The 20319-nt window shown below is 36.6% G+C and overlaps 1 protein-coding gene and 1 pseudogene across 2 annotated transcripts in view; one reads left to right on the top strand and one right to left on the bottom strand.

Annotated features, from left to right (window-relative positions):
* Positions 1 to 20319, top strand: part of RELN (reelin) — a 462655-nt gene that overhangs the window by 142913 nt on the left and 299423 nt on the right. The window lies entirely within an intron of this gene.
* On the bottom strand, positions 7698 to 8767 carry LOC105815192 (annotated as a pseudogene). Its single transcript, XR_001137728.1, has one exon. The product of XR_001137728.1 is annotated as an annexin A2 pseudogene (transcript).

Below are 20319 nucleotides of genomic sequence, written 5' to 3'. Positions count from 1 at the left end.
ATAAGATAATCTCTTTAAAATGAAATCAGCATATATTGATAAATCATCTTATTTAGCACTGAGAAATAAACAAAATTAATCATTTCCATCTCCATTTTAGCACGTCACATTATTAAAGTCAGATTTTGGTTACCCACATTGACAAGTCCTAAGCCAGAAACAAGAATGTGTTAGTTAAATCTCCTCCATTTATTTCCACTATTAGTATTTATAGAAAGGATTATGAATAACACGAGCATTTTAGTTATCTGGGATGACATATATTTCAAAGAGCAATGTCCTTAATTTTACGGGAAAGATAAACAGTGAAAAGACTTCTAATTAAAAATGTATACTATAGTTGCAAAGGAGCTAAGATGGTAGGTCCCTTAATCAACCCCTGGTTTTAACTTAAGCAAATATATTGAAAATATGGCTGTACGCTAAGCTACATAAGCCTTTCTTCTAAATCCGCTGCAGGCATTAATGCTCAGATTTGAGATGGCATCCTTATTTGCTAAGTGCAAAGATAGTTACAGAAGAGCTTTTCTCACTTTGAGGATAAAAGCTAAAGTATTCTTTAATTTTGGTTACTGCCTGGCTCATCTCGGTACCATAATAGTTATTTGGCTTAAAACCAAAAAGTAGTACTTACATGTCTATGGATCAAAATTAGATGAAAAATTGCTGTTTCTCATCTCCAAAGCTATTTGCTGCACATTTTATAACCCTCAAGATGCCTTTTGTAATATGTGATAACAGAGCCAATTGCAGCATCTGCCTGGAAAGAGATTACTTTAATTATGGACTCAATGTCCTATTTTCTGCAAGTGATCCCCAGAGACAGGCTTCCTGCCGAAGGAGAGGTGCAAGGATGCACGTTAAAGCCTACACGTCAACGACGAAGAGGTGGATAGAGTGAGACAAGGACACCCGTAAACCACCTTCGTTTTCCTAGTCTGTGGTGTGATGGAAGAGTGTATAGTGGTAGGTTTTTAATTATTCTAGCATCTGTTGTAATGGACTTCTGATGGTAAGGGCAAGATGAGCTTACAAAAGAGCAAAACCTTAGATAAATCTATACAGGAAACATACTATATTAAAAATGTTCGGCATTGTTCAAACTACTCCTGATACAATTTTTTTTACAAAGGAAAAAAACCACTTTCATTTCCAAAAAAAATTAATAATAATAAAAAAGGTTTGTTAAGCATTCTTTTCTTTAAAGTTTTCCTTTCAAGTTGAAAAATATATGTGCTTTATCAGTTACTTGCTATAATATTATTAGAAAGTGAAGCTAAGTGGTTTCTTGTCAACCCCAGTTCTGGATAACACATCAAGTGCCTCATTATTAAGAATTCATTTGCCATTCAGTATAATAGAGCTGCTCATAATGAATTTCATTTAGAATCAGTGTGGATGTCTTGTGTATTTCCATGGAAATTCTGTATAATTTAATGCTGATTTAACATTATGAACGGACACTTAAAAGCAAATTGTTACCTTGTTCTTATTAATTACAGAATCAGACTCCTTGATTTTATTTTAAAAGAATGAGTGTTTTTCTTCTTTTTAAAAGCATTGCACATACATAGGGTATTTAGGATTTCATCTGATTTCTCAAAAAGTATAAGCATATTTTGCATTTTTAAAAGATGGAAGATTATAGAAGAGTAACCATGGAAATTAATTTTTAACTTCAAAAGAGGAATTTAAGGGATTTGCCATGGAATGATTTCATGTGTGGGAGGGAAAGATGGAACAGAAAAGTGTACCTACAATCATATTAGGTGAAAATATGAAGTCTTTTAAATATCATACCAACTATGGTATTCATTATTTTCTGATATTACAATGAGCTGCCATTACCATTTCTATACTTTGAAAAAGAAATATAAATAAATATATCTTGGGAAATTTTAAATGGTAGTATTTAACTCTAAAGCATTAAAATGAAAATTTTGATATTTCTTAGACATTTTCATTTATAATAAATGCCACACTGGATAAATTTTTTGAAAATATGTTGAAACAGATAGCTTTATAGATTTTTGTCTTGTGTATCATGTAAACAAACAGTTAAATCTATATTATCTTTGTAACACCAGAACTTATAAATAGGAGAAGGAGTTTAGAGTTCATTTCTGTTTAAAGGTCTTGGATATTAGGCGTTAAAGAAATGTTGTTGTACCTAAGGAAAAATAGAAACTTATTAAAAGAAACTGAGAACATAAATAACTGCACTAAGTCTTCAGTGAAGGGAAAATCATTCTTGATTTTTAAATTTTATATTTTGCTTTTAAAACACAGGTTTCTTTATTTCATACGATGGATCTCAGATGTACAATTAGACATTCTATACAAGTAAATAGCAAGGGAAGATTTCTGAATGGCTCATTTGGAACATGAGGAAATGCCCTTTTCAAAGATCAAAGGGAATTGGAGTTTTCTCTCAAGAGTATTTATTCTGTAATTTCAACAATGTATTACACTTTGGTAACTCCCAATCAAGTTTTTTTAAATTAAGTTTGTAATTTAAGGGTTGTATCTGAAATATATACTTTTCCCGCCTACCAACTGTTTGTTTCAGACATTGTGTCTTTCTAACTTGTGTGTGTGTGTGTGTGTGTGTGTGTGTGTCAAAGTGTCAAGTTAATTTTTTTGTTCGTTTCTGTATTTCACCTTTGAGTCAGAATGCAGAGTGCCTAAATTTAGAATTATAACTTTAAAGAATGACAGTAAACCAATATATACTTCAAACAGACTTTGTTTTTCACATTGAAACTTGACAGTAAATAATACTTCTTTTTAAATGAGTTTTAAAATCATTTTACTTTCTGATTATGAAAGCAATGCTTATATATTAAAAATATAGCAAAGCAAATACCCTATATATGTACAGATACACACTTTCATGCTGACACATGCATGCATACACATTTATATTTATGCTATCCCAGAAATAAGAACAGTAAGTATTTGGGGGTATATTTCTCTAGACATATATATGTGTTCAATTTTAGTTTTTACAAAATTGGGGCTCTACTATGCATTCTATTTTCTTATGTAGATTTTTTTTTAAACCTAGAATTACATTATGAATGTTTTCTCAATAAATATAAATCTACAACATCATCTGACTCATATTCTATTATGTGAATGTACTATAATATATTTAATCAATCTTTTGTTTATGGACATTTTGTTTCCAATGTTCACTGTTACACAACTTTATGATAAAGAAAACCTTGTAGCTAATGCTCTTTGAACACTCCTAATTATGAAAGTATATTATTTTGATATTAGAATTAACTATGAGGTCAGCCTGATAAAATGAAATGCTAAGACACACGCATAAAACCATATTTTGATTTTTGTACTGAGGACAGCATCACATAGAGTAATGGTAGTTAACTTTTCAACTTTTAACAGTAATAGTCCTTATAATAATATTTGATAATTATTCATAGGTTAAAATAAATGCCAGTTTCCTTATCGCTATTCTAATTGCCTAGATATCACTTTAATTAAGAAAGCATTATCTCTCATTTTAGAATATTTTCTGTTCCATTGTTGAATTTCAGTAAAGTGGAGATGGTTAATGGGTACCATCCCCACTTTATCATCCACTCCCCACTACCCTTCCTAGCCTCTGGTAACCATCATTCTATTCTCTGTCTCCATGAGATCAATTGATTTTAATATTTAGTTCCCACATATGAGTGAGAACATGCAAGATTTGTCTTTCTATGCTTTCTATGCTTATTTCACTTAACCTAATGTTCTCCAGTTCCATCCATATTATTGCAAATGGCATAATTTCATCCTTTTTGTGGCTATATAATAGTCCATTGTGTATTCATACTACAATTTCTTTATCCATTCATCCATTGGTAGATGGTAATATTGATTCCAGATTCTGGTTATTGTGAATAGTGCTTCAATAAACATGGGAGTGCAGACATCTTTTCAATATACTTAATTGTCCTCCTTTAGCTATATACCCATAAGTGGGATTGCTGGATCATATGGTAGTTCTATTTTCTATTTTTTGAGGAACCTCCATACTGTTCTCCATAGTGGTTGCACTAATTTACATTCCCACCAACAGTGGACGAAGGTTCCTCTTTTTCCACATTCTCACCAGCATTCTTTATTGCCTGTCTTTTTGATAAAAGCCATTTTAACTGGAGTGAGATGATATCTCATTGTAGTTTTGATTTGCATTTCTCTGATGACTAAAGATGTTGAGCATTTTTTTATATACCTGTTGGCCATTTGTATGTCTTCTTTTGAGAAATGTCTATTTAGATCATTTGCCTATTTTTTAATCAGATTATCTGATATTTTTCCTATCAAGTTGTTGGAGCTCCTTATATATTATAGTTATTAATCCCTTCTCAGATGGGTAGTTTGCAACTGCTATTCTGTGGGCTGTCTCTTCACTTTGTTGATTGTTTCCTTTGCTGTGCAGAACTTTTTTAGCTTGATGTGATCCCATTTGTCCAATTTTGCTTTGGTTGCCTGTGCTTTTGGGGTATTACACTAGAAGTCCTTGCCCAGACCAATGTCCTGAGGCATTTCCCCAATGCTTTCTTTTAATAGTTTCATAGTTTTGGGTTTTAGATTTATGTCTTTAATCCATTTTGATTTGATTTTTGTATATGGTGGGAGATAGGGGTCTAGTTTCATTCTTCTGCATATGGATATCCAGTTTTCTCAGCACCATTTATTGAAGAGATTATCCTTTCCCACACTGAATGTTCTTGGCACCTTTCTTGAAGATAAGTTCACTGTAGATGTATGGATTTATTTCCGGGTTCTCTAGTCAGTTCCATTGGTCCCTGTGTCTGTTTTCCTGCCAGTACCATGCTGTTTTGGTTACTACAGCTCTGTAGTATAATTTGAAGTCAGGTAATGTAATTCTTCCAGTTTTGTTCTTTTTGCTCAGGAGGGCTTTGGCTATTCTGGTTCTTTTGTGGTTCCGTATAAATTTTAGGATTATTTTTTATCTTTCTGTGAAGAATGTCATAGGTATTTTGATGGAGATTGCATTGAATCTGTAGATTGCTTTGGGTAGTATGGACATTTCAATAATATTGATTCTTCCAATCCATGAGCATGGAATATCTTTCCTTTTTTTGTGTCCTCTTCAATTTGTTTCATCATTGTTTTATAGTTTTCATTATAAAGATCTTTCACTTCTTTGGTTAAGTTTATTCCTAGGTATTTTATTTTATTTATAGCTATTTAAATGGGATTTATTTCTTGGTTTCTTTTTCAGATTGTTTACTGTTGGCATATAGAAATGCTACTGATTTTTGTATGTTGATTCTGTGTCTTGCAACTTTACTGAATTTGTTTATCAGTTCTGATAGTTTTGTTGTGGAGTCTTTATGTTTCTCTAGATATAAGATCATATCACCTGCAAACAAGGGTAATTTGACTTCTTCGTTTCCAATTTAGATGCTTTTTGTTTTTTTTTTCTTATCTGATTGCTTTACCTAGAACTTGTAGTTCTATGTTGAATAACAATGGTGAAAGTGGACGTCCTTCTCTTGTTCCAGATCTTAGAGAAAAGGCTTTCAGTTTTTCACCTTCAGTATGATACTAGCTGTGGATCAGTCATATATGGCTTTTATGATGTTGACATAAGTTCCTTCTGTACCCAGTTTTTTGAGAGTTTTTATCATGAAGGGGATGTTGAATTTTACCACATGCTTTTCAGCATCAATTGAAATGATCATATGGTTTTCATTCATTTGTTCTGTTGATATGATGTATCACATTGATTTGCATATGTTGAACCATCCTTGCATCCCTGGGATGAATCTCACTTAATCACAATAAATAATCTTTTGAATGCATTGTTGAATTTTGTTGGCTGATATTTTATTGAGGATTTTTTCATCTATGTTCATCAGAGATATTGGCCTATGTTTTCTTTTTTTTTTTTGCTGTGTCTTTTTCTAGTTTTGGTGTCAGGGTGATATAGGCCTCATAGAATAAGTTTGGGAGTATTCCCTCCTTGATTTTTTGGAATAGTTTATGGAGGATTGGTGTTAGTAGTTCTTTGAATGCCTGGTAGAATTCAGCAGTGAAGCCATTGGGTCCTGGGCTTTTCTTTGGTGGGAGACTTTTTATTGCTGCTTCTATCTCACTACTTATTATTGGTTTATTCAGGTTTTGGATTTCTTCCTGGTTCAATCATGGCAGGTTGTATATGTCTAGGAATTTATCCATTTCTTCTAGGTTTTCCATTTTATTGGCATGTAGCTGCTCATAGTAGTGTGTAATGATGCTTTGGATTTCTGCAGTATCAGTTGTAATGGTCTCCTTTTTCATCTCTGATTTTATTTATTTGGGTCTTCTCTCTTTTTTTCTTAGTCTGGATAATGGTGTGTCAATTTTGTTTATCTTTTCAAAAAACTAACATTTTGTTTTCTTGGTCTTTTGTATTTATTTGTGTCAATTTCATTTATCTCTGCTCTGTATTATTTCTTTTTCTGGTACTAATTTTGGGTTTGGTTTGCTCTTGTTCTTCTAGTTCTTTGAGGTGTATGTGTAGGTTGTTTATTTGAAGCTTTTCTCCTTTTTTTGATATAGACGCTTATTGCTATAAATTTTCCTCTTATTACTGCTTTTTTTCTGTATCCCACAGGTTTTGATATGTTGTGTTTCATTTGTTTTGAAAATTTTTAAAATTTCTTTCTTAATCTCTTCATCAACCCACTGATCATTCAGGAGCATATTGTTTAATTTCTATGTGTTTGTATATTTTCAAGTTTTCATCTCGTTATTGATTTCTAATTTTATTCCATTGTGGTCAGAAAATACTTGGTAAGATTTCAGTTTTTTTGAATTTTTAAGACTTGTGTTAAGATCATATGATCTAATATATGATATATCCTTGAGAATGATTCATGAGCTGAGGAGAAGAACATGTATTCTACAGCTGTTGAATGAAATATTCTGTAAATATCTATTAGGTCCATTTAGTTTATAATGTAGATTAAGTCCAGTGTTTCTTTGCTGACTTTCTGTCTGTATGATCTGTCCAATGCTGAAAGTGGAATGTTGAGGTCTCCAACAATTATTGTATTGGACTCTATTTCTCTCTTTAGCTCTGATATTTGCTTTATATCTGGGTGTTCCAGTGTTGAGTGCATATATATTTAGAATTGTTATATCTAACAATAGAATTGTTAGAATTGTTATATTGTTAGTGAATCAACCACTTTATCATTCTATAATGACCTTCTTTCTCGCTTTTTATAATGTTTGTATTCATTTCTATTTTGTTTGATAGCAGTGTAGCTACTCCTGCTTTTTCTTGGTTTCCATTTGCATAGAATATTTTTTTCCATCCCTTTATTTTCAGTCTGTGTGTGTCTTTATAGGTGAAATGGGTCTCTTTTTTTTTTTTAAGTAAAAATTCAGTTTATTCATCTGTTTATGACACAGTACACAAGAGGCAAAGTGTTTCACATCATAGACGTCACTTCCAACTCCTTGGAATGTTCATTTCTTTGGCTAAAAGGAGAGACTAGACAAGAAGGTCAGGCAATGCTCAGGCTACTAAGATAAGGCTGGGGGCAATGCTAACATCCTCCTCACGGGGACGGCCACGAGGGAGGTTAGTCGCAAGCTGGTTTTCTAGACCTGTTAGCTGGAAGCGTAGCGAGCACCGTTTCTGGATGCTCATGCTGGGTCAGACTTCAGTCATCTCCACCACACAGGTACAGCAGCGCTTTCTGGTAGTTGCCCTTAGTGTCTTGCTGGATGTAATAGTACAGGGACTTGCCATACTTTCTCTTGAACTCAGACCTGATTTTCAACATGTCCACAACATGTCCATGATTCTAATCAGGACCTTGTCACGAGTCCCCTTGCCCTTCATGGAGTCATACAGCTGGTCAGCAAAATACAGAGGCTTGTTCTGGATACACTGGACCAAGTTCAGGAAAGCTTTCTCCAGGTCCCCTTTGACTTTCTTCCTGATGCTCTCCAACATGTCATAAGGACTGTAGCTCTTGTACCTTACCAGATACTTTCTGGAGGTGGCATACACTCAGCTCAGTCATGATGTTGATCCACTTGGGAATGTCGGTTCCTTTCCTCTTCACTCCAGCATCATAGAGATCCCAGGCATCTTGGTCAATCAGTTCATAATCAATGACTGAGCCATCCTCTGCTCTTCTCCCCTTTGCAAGGGCAACCATCAGCTTGTGGAAGTCTCCAGATGTGTCGCAAATAATGTCCTTCTCCAGATCGGTCTTGTACATTTCCTTGTAGACTCTGTTAATTTCCTGTAGCTCCTGGTTGGTCCTGGAGCAGATGATCTCAATGAGGGAGTCCTCATCAGTTCCCAGCCCCTTCATAGAGGCTTTTAGCTCAGAAGCATCGTACTGAGCAGGTGTCTTCAATAGGCTCAAAATCACCATCTCCAGGTGGCCAGATAAGGCTGACTTCAGCACTGATGCAAGTTCCTTTTTGGTCCTTCTCTGGTAGGCAAAGGCATATCCTGTCTCTGTGCATTGCTGCAGTTGGTCAAAATGTTGACGATGGTGACCTCATCCACACCTTTGGTCTTGATGGCCGTTTCAATGTTCAAAGCGTCCCGCTCAGCATCAAAGTTGGTGTAGGCTTTGACTGACCCATATGCACTTGTGGGTGTAGAGTGATCACCCTCCAAGCTGAGCTTGCAGAGAATTTCACGAACAGTAGACATTTTGAAAGAAGCTGGGCTGGGCGCAGAGAGCTGCAAGCATCCCCAGATCTGAAGTGGGTTTCTTGAAGACAACATATACTTGGCTCTTGTTTTTTATTCATTCCACCACTCTGTCTTTTGATGGGAGAGTGTAGTCCATTCACATTCAGTGTTGTTATTGAAAAGTAAGAACTTATTACTGCTATGTTGTTATTTGATTTCTGGTTGTTTTGTGGTCCTCTTTTTCTTTCTTTCTTCCTGTTTTCCTTTGTTAAAAGTGATTTTTCTCTGGTAGTGAGTTTTAATTTCTTGCTTTTTATTTTTTGTGTATCTATTGTACATTTTTGGATTAGAGGTTATCATGAGGCCTGCAAAAAACATTTCATTACCAGTTATTTTAAACGTATGACAACTCTTCTTACAAATAAGCAAATAAACAAGCAAAGAGAAATCTAACAGAAATTCTACACTTTAACTCTGTCCCTTCCCCCTGCTTTTTAACTTTTTGTTGTTTCCATCCATATCTTTTTATATTATCTATCTCTCAAAAAATTGTTGTAGTTATTTTTGGTAAGTTTGTCTTTTAGTCTTCCTACTCAAGATATAAGTAGTTTATACACAATTACAGCGATAGAGTATTCTGTGTTTGTGTCCTTACTGTTACTGATTACTTGTATACCTGCAGATGATTTCTTTTTGTTCATTAACATCCTTGTCTTTCAGGTTGAAGGACTCCTTTTAGCATTTCATGTAGGACAGTTCTGGTGTTGATGAAAACCCTCAGATTTTGTTTGTCTGGGAAAGTCTTTATTTCTCCTTCATGTTCGAAGGATATTTTTGTAGAATACAATATTCTAGGGTTAAGGTTCTTTTCCTTCAGCACTTTCACTAAGTCATGCCCCTCTGTCCTGACCTGTAAGGTTTCCACTGAGAAGTCTGCTGCCAGATGTATTTTAGCTCCTTTATATGTTTTTTCTTTCTTTTTTTTTTTTTTTGCTTACCTTATGACCTTTTCTTTATCCATGACATTTGGGAGCTTGATTATTAAATGCATTGAGGTCATCTTGTTTAGGTTAAATCTGCTTGATGTTCTATGACCTTCTTATACCTGAATATTGATATCTTTCTCTAGGTTTGGAAAGTTCTCTGTTATTATTTCTTTGAATGAACTTTTACCCCAATCTTGACTCCTTTTTAAGGCCAATAACTCGCAGATTTGCCCTTTTGAGGCTATTTTATAGATCTTGTAGGCATGTTTCATTCTCTTCTATTCTTTTTTATCTTTTGATTATATATTTTCTAATAGCCTGTCTTCAAGCTCATTCATTCTTTCTTCTCCTTGGTCAATTCTGCTGTTGAGAGACTCTGATGCATTTCTCAGTTTATCAATTGAATTCTTAAGCTCCAGGATTTGTGCTTGATTTTTAAAAAATCATTTCAGTCTCTGCTTGTTTTTCTGATAGGCTTCTGTGTGTTATCTTGAAATTCATTGAGCTTCTTCAGGACAGCTATTTTGAATTCTTTGTCTGAAAGGTCACCTATCTCCATCACACCAGGATTGGTCATTGGTACCTTATTTAGTTTGTTTAGTTGAAGTTATGTTTTCCTGGATGTTCCTGATGCTTGCAAATGTTTGTTGATGTCTGGGCATTGAAAAGTTAGGTATTCATTTAAATCTTCACTGACTGGGCTTATTTCAACCCCTCCTTCTTAAGAAGGCTTTCCAGACATTTGAAGGGAATTGAGTGCTGTGATCTAAGTCTTTGGTTACTGCATCCTTAGGGGATGCCCTAAGCCCAGTAATGCTGTGATTCTTGTAGACTTATCTAAGCTTACCAAGGGTAACATCTTGGTGAATTTAGATAAGATACAAGAGAATTCCCTGGATTACCAGGCACTCACTTCCATCACTCTCTGTGCTAGGCTGCTGGAGTCAGGGGAGGAATGACATGGGCACTCCTTTGTGGCCACCAGCACCAGGTCACATCTGTAGCGAGCCCAGTCTTACCCAAAGCCCATGGTGACTGAAAGCCTGAGGGCTCTTTAGTCAGCAGGTGGTGAATTCTGCCAGGACTGGGTCCTTCCCTTCAAGGCAGCATGTTTCCTTCTGGCACAGGGTGGCATTCCAGAAATGCCTTCTAGGAATTAAGGCCTGGACTCAGTGGCTTGAGGGATCCAGTTGGTACTTTATTTTACTGTGGCTGAGCTGATCTCCAAGTTGCAAAACAAAGTCCTTTGAGTTCTTCCTTTTCCTTTCCTCAAGTAGAAGAAGATTCTCTCTGAGCTGGGCTGTGTGTGGTTAAGGTAGGGGTGACATAGGACTGGATTAGCTGCAGCTGCTGATGTCTCACTGGGTCACATACACCCCAAGGCCACTGGCTTCAAGCCAGTACAGCCATAGGATTTGCCCAAGGACTGCAGACTTTCTGGTCTGACTGCCTTACAAATTTAGTCTAGTCCTCAGGCTGCTTTTTGTCAGCTGGTGGTTGGGCTAGTGGGAACTCAGGGTTGCAGGATGGAGGATTTCTCTCTGGCTGGTCTGGTCTAAATGCTCTTTCCATGGGCACTAGCAGAATTCTGCCCTGTGCTGTGTTCCTCTTTGCCAGGGTGGCCCTGAGTTTCAATGCAAAGCCCCACAATCACTTCATTCTCCCTCCCTCAGCACATAGATTCTCTCTCTAGTCAGGGCACTGGTGCGACACTGCCAGGAGATAGAGGAAGGGTGGTGTAGACAATGCAAGATTATTTTCTCTGCCCTCCTCAGTGTCTCTTTCCTTGATATAATGCCAAAACCAAGTGGTATGATCACTCACTTGATTTTAGGTTCTTTCAAAGGGTAATTGGGGTATCCATCACCTCAAGCATTTGTCATTTCTTTGTGTTAGGGACATTTCAATTCCACTCTTTTAGTTATTTTAAAGTATACCATAACTTATTGCTGACTGTAGTCACTTCATTGTGCTATCAAATATTGTTCATTCTGTCTAACTATATTTTTGTACACATTAATGATTACCACTGTATCTCTACCTCCCCACTACTCTTCCCAGCCTCTGGTAACTATCATTCTACTCTCTGTCTCCATGAGATCAATTGTTTTAATATTTAGCTCCCACATATGAATGAGAATTTGTAAGATTTATCTTTCTGTGCTTGGCTTATTTCACTTAACATCATGTTCTCCAGTTTCATCCATGTTGTCGCAAATGACAATGTTTCATTCCTTTTTATGGCTGAATAATATTCCATCGTGCATATGTACCACAATTTCTTTATCCATTTATCCACTGGTGGGTGCTTAGGTTGATTCCAAATCTTGGCTATTGTAACTAATGCTGCAATAAATGTGGGGGTGCAGATATCTGAGAAAAGAAAAATTTTTTAAAAGAGAAAGAAGACATGGTCTTATGATCCATTGAAGGAGTCAAAATGGCATGTTACATTAGAAAAATAGAGAAAAAGAAGACAAAAAAAATAAAAAGATCTTCAAGCCTTCCTCCTATTCTCAGAGACCTTCTTCCTGATACAGTATTACTTATACCCCATGTTTAAGATTTTCTTGCTGTGCTCATGGCATAAGATTCCATTTTCTGGACTCATCTGGAAATTTTGCTTATGTGGAAAATCCAGTTTTCCAGCTATGTCCAAATAATGGAGCATTATTATACATGTATATATATATACACACACACACACACTCTGACTTAAAAATAATAAATATCCTCCCCTTAAAATAAGTATAAGACAAAAGTATTCAGATTGACTTGTTAAAATTCTGATGTGATTGGTTTCTCTGCCTCAGTTTCTCCATATGAAGATAAAGTTACTTTTCCTTAGCATTTTTCTAATTTATTTCAGAGAAAATACAGAAGAACTGCTGAAATGCATGCCATGTTGTTACTCCTGAGTGTTAGAAATTGTAAAGATACAAAATATTATCACTTGGCTATATCTTTTCTCTATTTCCATGTAGTTACTGAGAAAGTTCAGATTGACAGGGATGTGGGTGTTACACATCATAGGGGGGAAAAACTGGCCAGAGGATCATAAAAGAAAATGAGCCATGTACGTAGAAAGAGAATGGGTTTCCAGTGACTTTCTAGGGAAACTAATGTCATAGCTACGTTAACATCCTCATCATTGACCTGAAACAGAAGGAAAAGAGCAAGTTAATTAAATTCTCAGATGATGCTAAATGGAGAGGTGTTTGATACAAAATACCAATGAGGAGTAAGATGAAATTCAAAAGGGTCCCTAGAGATTGTTAGAGACTGGAAATAGCAAAAAACAATTAAACTTAAAAATCCAAGCAAATGTATATAGAGAAGGAGCAATTTTAAATACTGATATTAGATAAGCTAGAATTAGAATTCAATATTAATAAAAGAGGCCTAAGGTGATATTAAGCAGAAAATTAGACATAAGCTCAAAATGTAATATAGCTAAAATGCTACTGCATTTAGGACCCTTGTATTCAGATTCTGCATAAAGGATCAGATAAGCACTCTTTGCGATGAGAGCTCATTTTTGATTACAGATTAATTCAGAGAAGACTTAAATCTAAATAAACCAAAGTAGTAAGAAAACGATTGGTCTTGGTCATGTGTGCAAATACCCCTATAGCCCGGGGAGATCCAGTGCTAGCCAGCTACAAGTTATAGCAGAAGCCCCTTTCCCTCAAAATATCTACCTTACCTGTCTGAAGAGAACGAGGTTCTTTAGAGTTACCACTTTCAGTTAGGTTGCTGTTCCAACATTCCCATTCAATTGCCCATTGCTCACCTGGGAATAAGAATGAGAAATGAATTTGTTTGAAAAATGTTAGCAGCCATGTGGCAGAAAGCAGGACTCTGAGTCGAGGGTCAGGACAGTTACCTGTGGCACGGACACTGCACAAGGTCAGAAGGGCAAGGTCGGGCTGGATGGTGTAGTCACGGGCAGTGTCGTTGAGGGCCTGGGGAGAAAGGCTGCCTGGGAGAGTCATGACTAGAAGGAAAGTGATCAGGGAGGAGGAGGTTAGTGAGAATCACCTAAAGGTGATTAATGTTTTCTGATTCACATAAGAAAACAAAATGACTGTGGCCACAGTTATGTATTTTCTACAGGTCCTATGGATGAAACAAAGCAAAACCATGTGAATAACTAGCTTCATTCTCAGCAGCTTATTCCTCACATACATGCTATTAGCTTGTCCAAGGGCTTTATTTCAGGACCAGCATATCACTCACTGGATAGATTCATAATTTGGGCACTAAAAAAAGTTGCATTGGACTTAACACCTGACATGTGTTTCCCTCTGGATGAAAAGAAGTTTTGGGGGTTGATTTAAAAAAATCTTGCGTTGGTTTATGTCTGCCAAGGGAAATTCATAATGAGTTAATTCTGCTCAATGACTTTTTGCCCTTATAAAATTATTTTAGTGTCAAACATCGCCTGTTTCTAATATTGTACCACAGGTATTTATTTCCAATCTGGTACATATGTAGTTTGAGCTTCTTAGCATAACTTACAGTGAATTAATGACTTGTTATTTATTGCTTAGCCACTCTGCAGAAGTGATTTATGGGGCCCTGCTATGCACGGGCGGTTACTTTGCAGTCTCTGTGCAGGCCGCCTCATCAATATCATTAAATGAATTCATAGTGACACAGCTCAGCTACTGTAGTTTTTGATATGAGGGATAACCGAACATAAATCAGGAGCTATGTTTAATTCATAAGATGTACCAATCTCTCGTGTAGGCGTGAGTTAGGTTAGGGATGTCACAAATGTGTTTTACAGTACCTCCTGTGATTAAGCCCACGCTCTTCCGTGTGAACTGTGCACCAGATGAAAATAATAGGTTGCTCCACACTATGCCATTTTTCAGATTCATACAACTTATTTTTATTTACATGTGATTGGCTTCTATTGTTGCCCCACAAGTGGGGTGCATTTTGGAAAGTAACACAGAGATATAATGCAAGAACAGTTATGTGAAATTTGTAATCCTCATATATTCTTTAAGTAGTTAAATAAGAATCAGTAATGACTATTTTTGAAAATACTTTTTGCATAAGATTTTTTTTAAAAATTGAATAATTGAACATTAATGCTGAGTCAAAATTATTTTAAGCCTTGAAATTTCTTTTCAGTAATAACTTCTAAAGTGCTTAAGTAACTATGGGAGAATGGACCTGGTTATCTTTCCTTGTTTGTCCAGTCCAAAAAAAGAAGGAAAATATTACAGCTGAATACGCAACAAGGAAAGTCAGTTCTTTGCTTGTTTGGAAGCAAACAACTATACAGAAAAAGAAATCAATATATATTCATATGCCAGTTTCCTAAAAAAGGAGGAGAAAAAATAAACTCTTCTAGCATCAAGAGAATTTTTCTGGCATTGTTATCATTGCTACAACGACCACTATTTATTCTTTGAACCAAACACTGTGCAAGTGCACTGTAATCCATGCAGAAGAGGTGAGGTGGTTTTTTTTTTTTTTCCTGGAAGGAAGGGTAATCTGCCCCCAGCAGTGCAGCGACCAGGGGTGCTTAGATAATAGCAAGATTGCTGGGTTGTCGTGCCTTGTCACTGGCCCGCTGTGTAGCCCTGTGATCGGCCCTGCTAACTGTCACAAAGAAAGAATGTGACATGTTTCTGCCAAAGAAAATAATTCCAGCATATGCAAGAAACTGACACAAATGTCTTCCCCTCCTTCCTCTGGTTCCAGTTGATTAGACCTAGCTTTAGGTCGTGATGATTGTAAGACCCAGTTATTTGGGCCTTGCACTGAAAAGAAGATGGATGAGCTATTGCTTTCAAGGCCCCAGTGACAAAAGGATGAGAGGAAATGACATTACTTAGTAGCTTAATAAGTAATTGATTTCATAACGCTTGGGGCAAGGGGCAGAGTAAATGCACGCAGGAGAGCAGAGGATGCCCCCGGCATGTCAGCAGAAGGGAGAGAGAGTAAGCACACAAGAATTGTGGAATAGGGTGCCTTGGAGGGAAAAATTACTACAGAATGGCAGTGGTAACAGCAGGATAATTGAAGTAGCTCCTTTTGGTATGAACTTTGAGATTAATTATAAGTAGGGAATTTATTAAAAGTAGAGAATTTCTGTAAACAATATCAACCAGAAAATCTACTTCCTGGAATTTGTATCATAGGAATAGGTTCCACTGCACACAAGAAAACCTGACTTTTAGTAGTGCAAAAAAAAAACAAAAAAAAAACCCCGAGTCTCTTTTTGTTCACTCGAGAAGTCATTAAAGTCGCAAAGGCTGTTCGTGATTGCCACAGGGCTCTCCTTTTAGCTGATTGTTTCAGAATTTTCCTCTGTATCACTAAATAACATGCTTATTATAATAATAATAATTATTATTATTATTATTTACCAATTCTTGGTTTTTCCAGTTTAGGCATTATCTATTGACTTTCCACAATGGACGATTTAGGCTGCCATTTTATCATTTTAGTTGGACCGATATTAATGGTACACAATGTTGATTATATAAATACCATTCACAGTTGAGCCGTATACTGCATGATAATTTCTTTTCCAGCCCAAGTTTTTGTTTTCCCTGGAATTAATAATTGCCTTACTTTTTCACTTGCTTTGTTTTCTAAGTATTTGTTCCTTCCCTAATTGTGTAAATTTTCTCTCAACACATTCAAAGCCTTTAGAGTTTCCATCAGTTTAATCCTCTTGAGGAAATCTTCCCTGGAGGCTTCTGGCTGGTTCCAGCGTGAACTGGCTGCTCTCTAGGCCTGTGGCACCAGATGGTACCCTGGGATCTCCTCCTCTCTCTTCCTCTCCCCTGCTTCAGATCCTCATTTTTTTACATATTTTTCCTTCTTGCGAGGCACCCTGCACCTTCACCCCTGCTTTTGTCATCATTGTTATGTGGACAGCATCCTCCAGTACCTTCCTAAGTAGGCAAAAAACATTTTAAGACTTTGTTCATCAAAAAAAGTCTTAGTTCTACCCTCTTGAAGGAGAGGTTGATGTGTATAGAATTCTGAGTTGGAATTGGAAGGCAGGGCTCCACTGCCTTCCAGCTCCCATTGTATCTTGAGAAGACAAAGGCTGTCCTGATTTTTTTTTATTTTTGTAATAGTGATTTTACTTATAACACATTCACCAAATAGAATTCAGAGCCCTATAATAGAGTTAATGCTTTGCCCTTTCCAAAAACAGAAATATTAACATGTTTTCTTGGTAATGCCAGGCAATTAAAAGCATAAATTGAAAATCAGCTGATCTGCTATGTTTAGCTATTGTAGCAACCTAACAGTCTAAAAGTTCCAATTGATTACAAACAGGTTAATAAGGTGGATTAGACATATTCTCCTCAAAACTGGTCAATTTAGAACTCATAAGTAGACAAAGCCTCTATCTAGATATAGTGGATCTTATGACTCAATATTTTTACAAACAAAAATCAAAGCATCCTGGAATCCCAGGGCCTGTGGCCCTTCCTAGGAAAACATTTGTTCTTTCCCAATGTGTAGGATCTTCTCTTTGATCTCAGAAACCTGGAATTTCCTGATGACGTGCATTGTTGTGGTTCTGTTTTTATCCACTGTGCTAGAAACTCAGTAGGCCTCTCCATCTGCAAACCCTCATTCTTCAGGACCAGGACGTTTTATTGGGTTATGTCATTGAGTATTTACCTCACTTTTATCCCCATTTTCTTTTTTTTTGGAATGTCTCTATCATGGCCTCAGACATTCTGGACAGATACTCTAGTTTCTTTTTCTTCTATTTCTATCTTTGTTTTTTACTGTGCTTTCTGAGTCATTTCCTCAGCTGATATTTTCCAAATCCTCTATTGGTCTTTCAGGTCTGCTATAATATTTCAAATTTCCAATAGATTTTTTTCTTTCTGAATATTCCTGTTTTTATATAAATATTTAATTTCTATAAAATATTTTTCTTTGTATCCCTGTGTATTCTCTATTTTCCTTAGGTTATACTTTCTACCTTGCTGTTTGTATTGGTCTCTCTTTCATAATAGTTTTCTCAAAAGTCATAATGATCCTTGGCTGTGGAACATTACAAAACCACCCAGCAGTTCTATGGCAGGGAGTGCAGGGCTTGATGAAAGTGGGTTTTGGTGGTTGTCTTCACTGTAGGCTGATCTGGCTTGACTGATTCCCTAGAGAGTCTCATATTTTATAACAGTGTCTTTAGGTTTTTCCTTTAGGCCAGTCTCCAAAACAGACTTTCCAATTTCTTGGAGGAGGATGTACACCTAGTTTCCAGCCTTATGAGATCCAAGAGGAGGAATAAAGCTGGGGATCTCATTCAGTATGTAAACTTTCACTTATCCTTGTTTTCAGAATGATGCCTCACCCTTAATTATGCCCGGTGTTTCTGGAGAGTGAATCTCCTCCATTCTCCTGCTGGTTTGATGAAGGTCTGTTAGTGGGCTGCAAAGAATTGCAGAGAGTAGCTCTTTTAAAAAAGCTTCATAAACAGACTTTGGACAAATAGTCTCTGTTTCAGTCTCACCTCCATCCTAACTTCAAAAGATATCTAGTACCACCAATTTCTGAATCTCTTTCAGCTTACCCCACTGCGGCTTAGGATTCAGTGTTTGGTGTGTGCTAAGTTAGTTGCAATTCATCTGCTTTCTAGTTTCCCCAATTTTGATGTTATTGTCATCTCTCCTGTCTTCTTGGCTTTTACTGGTTTATTGCTTCAAAGAAACTCTTTACTGTGTTTTAGTGAGGTTTCAGGAGGGAGTGGAAGCTAATGTTTGCATAGAATCCAACACCTTTAAACCCTGGTAAACTCTCAGTTCAGATACTTCCTCTCAGTCTCCCCATTCAGATTAGGAATCTTTTTTTATGCAGCCATTGCACTTATCACATTCCATTATAATTGTCATTTCATGTGTCTTTCTGCATTAGTCTGTAAAGTCATTGACTGGAAAGCTGTGTATTATGTCTCTTCCTCTCTTATGCTTTCATGGAACCTGTAACACACTAGATGCCAGGAAGTACTTGTTGAATGATTAAGTATGGATATTAGGATACTAAGGAAAAGACACTTTCCCTGCTTAATCTGTCCTGAAAAGATTATGCTGACCCCAATGGATTTAGCTGCAGTAGTACTTGATTTTTAAGGCCAAAAGAAGGTAAATTGATTTTTTAAAAGAGATGACACTTCATTTTTTCAGATTTTCTTAATAGTTACTCAATTTACTATTTTCCTTCTTTTTTAGAACATGTGAGAGACAGATTATATTTTGTGATTTTCTGTAAGAAAATACTTACAGGGAGCTCCATTTTTTTACAGTACCAAAGATGATAATTACTTTAACCAGTGGACTAGACTGAAATTCCCCCTGCCCAATAATTCTAAATAGATATACAGCGGTTATCTGGCACTTACCTCAGAAGTTAGTGAAATGTTTGCCTCTTTCTCTCTTCTTTAATATATTTTATAGTATTATGTCCTTCTCATCTGAAAATTTAAGCATGACTTTATATAGACTTCTCTAAAAATGCATACTGTATTTTCCTTACCAACCCTTAGAGCACTTTTTTCCCAAGATGGGTAAAAACTCACCACAGTTGTAAAACCTTGATTCCTCCTTACTTAGCAACTCAAAATCCAAATGTTCCCTTCCACATATTTTCTCTTTTGAGCTAAAAACAACATTCTGTAAACCATGAGTCAATGTTCATCCCCATAGAATATCTAGGAAGAAAGGCCTTTTTGTTTAACCCTGTGGTCCCCAACCCCCAGGACACAGGTTGGTACCCGTCCATGGCCTGGTAGGAACCGGGCTGTAGATCAGGAGGTGAGGGGTGGGTGAGCAAGCAAAGCTTCATCTGTATTTACAGCGCTCCCCATCGCTGGCATCACCGCACAAGCTCCGCCTCCTGTAAGATCAGCAGAAGCATTAGATTCTCATAGGAGCACAAACCTAACTGTAAACTGTGTATGCGAGAGATCTAGGTTGCACACTCCTTATGAGAATCTAATGCCTGATGATCTGAGGTGGAGCTGAGGTGGTGATGCTAGTCTGGGGAGCAGTTGCAGATGCAGATTATTGTTAGCAGAGAGGTTTGACTGCACAATAAATGTAATGTGCTTGAATCATCCCCAAACCATCCCTACCCTGCCCCTCAGTCCCTGGAAAAATTGTTCTCCATGAAACCAGCCCCTGGGGCCAAAGAGGTTAGGGACTGCTGGTTCAACCACATCCAGTGTCCCTTCTAGCCCCTTCTTCCTAATCCAGCATTTTTCTAGATACCTCTGCGACCATATTTTTCATGTCCCTTATGTAAAATCCAACCAATTTGGCTTATACTTCATTTTAAAAATGACTAAGTGACCAATTATAGCACACTTTGATAAGTTAAAAGAGCCTGTGTCCCAGGAAAATGTGAATGATCCTCCACACCTCCAAGATTAAGTGAACACCAGACCAATGGCTAAGCAAAGAACTCTTCAGTCTAACTCACTGCAGCCTCAAATTCCTGGGCTCAAGTGATCCTCCTGCCTCAGCTTCCTGAATAGCTGGGAATACAGGCACGTGCCACCATGCCCGGCTAATTTTTTCTATTTTTAGTTGTCTGGCTAATTTTTTTTTCTATTTTTTTTTTTTTTTAATAGAGACAGGGTCTCGCTCT

This window comes from Propithecus coquereli, unplaced genomic scaffold (assembly GCF_000956105.1).
Source record: "Propithecus coquereli isolate 6110/MARCELLA unplaced genomic scaffold, Pcoq_1.0 Scaffold32, whole genome shotgun sequence".
NCBI lineage: Eukaryota > Metazoa > Chordata > Mammalia > Primates > Indriidae > Propithecus > Propithecus coquereli.
The sequence above is the reverse complement of the archived record's forward strand: the minus strand, read 5'-3'. Positions and strand labels throughout refer to the sequence as shown.